The sequence below is a fragment of the Cupressus sempervirens genome, chromosome 7, assembly GCF_028749045.1.
Source record: "Cupressus sempervirens isolate cs-2001-9-10 chromosome 7, ASM2874904v1, whole genome shotgun sequence".
In the NCBI taxonomy this organism is placed as follows: Eukaryota; Viridiplantae; Streptophyta; class Pinopsida; order Cupressales; family Cupressaceae; genus Cupressus; species Cupressus sempervirens.
In genome coordinates this window covers 186,489,168-186,492,806 of record NC_143124.1, presented here as the reverse complement: position 1 = coordinate 186,492,806, position 3,639 = coordinate 186,489,168, and positions in this window count along the sequence as shown.

Sequence of the window (3,639 nt, the reverse complement as noted above, 5' to 3'; positions counted from 1 at the left end):
TCTTCTAACAAGCATGCACTTGTGTTTTGTAAACTTTTATAGGGTTGGCTCCTAACAAGGCTCACTTTAGAAGAGTGAAAAATTATAACTAGTTCCATTGTTGGGTTTCCCAAATTTGGGTTTCCATGTTAAATTTTGGTGTCTCATGTGTTCATTATATTTTCTTTATATTTTATGGTGTTGCATCTAAGTTATTAAATATTAATTCACATTAATGTTACAAGACTTCTTTTTTAATTGAGTTACAGTAAATATCTAGTTCTAATCGAGTAGAGAAAGGATTTCATTTGTTAAGTGAAAAGTTTGTGTTGACATCTAAGGGACTTGGAATTATTTTTGTGGTAATTGATTCACCCATTCCCTCTCAATTACCCATTATATTTCCAACATTTGGTACGAGGGATGTTGGTGCTTGTTAGAAAGGTTTCAATGACCTAAGCTAAAGATCAAGATGTCTTACAGAAAAGATATTCTTAAGCGTAATTGAGAAAAGTTTTCAGCATGAGAGGAATTGATGAAACTACATATGAGAACCATTAGAGATACATGTGTGCACTTCTTGGAGAACTAATATGTGGCACCACCAAAGCCTTTAACTATGGATTAGATAGTGGATATGAAAAATCATAATAAAATGAAAATTGACATTGCTTGCTCTCTCAACTATTCTAAATTTGATGAAATCAAAGACTATCCAACTACTTTTGACATGTGGAAATTTTTTGAACAGATCTATGGAGGAGACAAAAATGTGAAAAGAGCCAAGGAAGAAAGTCTAAGAGGTCAACTTGATCAAATGAAGATGAAAACATTGCAAAATATAGTGAAAGAGTCAAAACAAGTGTAAGTGCAATCAGAGTTGCAGGAGGAAAAATAGATGATGAAACAATTGTTAACAAGGTATTAAGAACTCTTCTTCCTATCTATGCAATTAGAGTTTCAGCTATTCAAGAGATGAGATGCAATCCTACAAATGACATAACTTTGGATGCACTAGTGGGAAGATTGACATCTTTTGAGTTGGATAACTTTGATAACTATACTCCTAATCCCAACAACATAGAATTTTCATGTTCAAATCCAAACTAACTCTTGGTAGAAAAAGAGGAAACTCAAAAGGCAAACAAATTGACAGTGAAGCAGATCATGATTCTAAGGATGATCTTGAAACCATTGAAGACCTACTTGCAAGAAAGTTACCAAAAGGAAAGGTAAAAAATGACATTGATTTGTTTCTCATGTGAAGAGGTTGGTCATATTGATGCAAGGTTTCCAAATAGATAAATTAAAGATGACAAAAAATTCAAAAAATTTAAAGGCAATAAAGACTTCAAGAGCTTCAAGGACTACAAAGACAAAGGTAATAAATCTTGGTATATTGCTAAAGACTCTAATAGTGATGATGAAGATGAAATGACATATATTTCTATTAAGGATGAATCACATAATGAGGAAAATGAAAAGATGACACTTATTTCTCATGTTATCAAGAATGACACATGGATAATAGAATGGTTGGTCTTATCACATGACTAGTGAGAAAACTAAGTTTGAACACTTGGAACATTATGATGGTGGAAGTGTTACATTTGGAAATAATGAACCATGTTATGTGAAAGGAAAATGATGCATTGCATTAACTAAAGGAATTAGATGTGATAATGCCTGCTAGGTTAAAGGACTGAGGCACAATATATTAAGTTTGGTGCAATTGAACAACATTGGTACAAGGTATTATTCATGAATGGGAAAACCAAGATGCTAGATAGAAAAGGAAATCTAGTTGCACTAAAAATTAGACTAAAGGTGATATATTCTATCTATATCTTACTAAAAGTTCATGCTTTTTAGCACAAGTAGAGGAAAGATGCATATGGCACAAAATAATGTGTCATGTGAACTTTGATGATCTAGTTGTACCATAAGCAAGAACAAAAGAGTAAGAGGAATTCCAAATATAAAGAAGCCTAATATGGTCATGTGCAAACAATGTCCAATTGGAAAAATGGGAAAAAATAGTTTCAAAAGTAAGAAATGTTATACAAAAGAAGTCTTGGAACTAGTTCATACAGATCTTTGTTGACCAATAGGTACAGAGAGCTACTGTGGAGACAAACATTTCATTTTTTTGTTGATGATTATTCCAGGATGATGACAGTGATGTTCCTAAAAGATAAATCTAAAGCTTTCCAAAGTTCAAATGGTACTTGTCTGGAGATGAGAAAGAAATAGGGAAAAATCCAAAATGCTTAAGGTTAGATAGAGGAGGAGAACTCATCTCTAATGATTTCAATGAGTTTTGCAATGAAAAGGGAATCAAAAGACAAGTATCAGCACCCAATACACCTTAATAGAATGGGATAGCACAAAGAAGGAATAGATTCATCATGGATTGTGCAGGAACAGTGATGATTGAGAAGAATGTTGCAACCAAATACTAGAAAGAAGCAATCAACACAATAGTTCATACCCTAAACTGAGTCCAACTAAAGAAAGGTACAAATTAAACACCTTGAAAATTATGGTATGGCTATAAACCTAATATTTTTTATTTTGAAGTATTTGGAAGAAAATGTTATATCTTGAAAGAGGCAAGGAAAGGAAAATTTGATGCAAAAGGTGATGAAGGCATATTCCTAGGCTACTCCAACAAGAGCAAAGCATATAACTTTTTGAATCTTGCTACTCAGAAATTTATAAAAAGCATACATGTAAAGATTGATGAGTTTGTAGAAATGAGTGAAGAACAAAGCAGTTGGGAACCTGAGGACTATAGAAACTTTGTTTAGTATGAACTTGATACTTGACCTAAGTCACAATAAATTGTGGTCTAGAAACAACAAAGTATACCTCCCAAGTCACCTAAGTTAGCAGTGCAAACTGAGTTGTAGCCAATGCAACCCAAGCAACATACAGTTCAACCTAAGACAATTGAGTCATAGATAGAGAAAACCAAGTCTTAGATAGTAGAACCCAAGAAAAGAACTGAAGATCACATAGTCATTGAACATGGTGAGCCGAGTGAAACTAGCCCAGAATCAAGAAAGAAAGAACCTATACTTTCTAAATATGTTAGAAGGCATCTTGCACCTAGACAAATAATTGGAGGTTAGACATAAGGCATAATAACAAATAATTGGAGGTTAGACAGAAGGCATACTAACATGTTTTCTTACTAAATTTGAGCCTAGAACTATAAAAGATTTTTTGAATAATAAAAGTTGGATAGAGGCAATGAATGAAGAATTTGGGAAAATTGAAAGGAACAATACTTGGACTCTTGTTCCTAGACCCAAGGACAAAAATCTAATAAGTACAAAGTGGGTTTGTAGAAACAAATTGAATGAAAAAGGAGAAGTATCAAGGAACAAGGCAAGACTTGTATGTAAAGGATATGCTCAAGAAGAAGGTATTGACTATCGAGAAACATTTTCCCCTGTTGCAAGACTTGAAGGTGTCAAAACACTAACATATGTTTTTGATAAGGTAAACAGGTTTTAAGGGGTCCTGAAACCCATAAGTTTAACAACAAGACAGGCTGAAAATAAGCGAAAAATCGCCCAGCCAAATCATAATCCTTATGGCTAAAAATAAGCCCAAAGGCCCAGCCCGAAACAGCTGCCCACTAAAAAGGCCAGA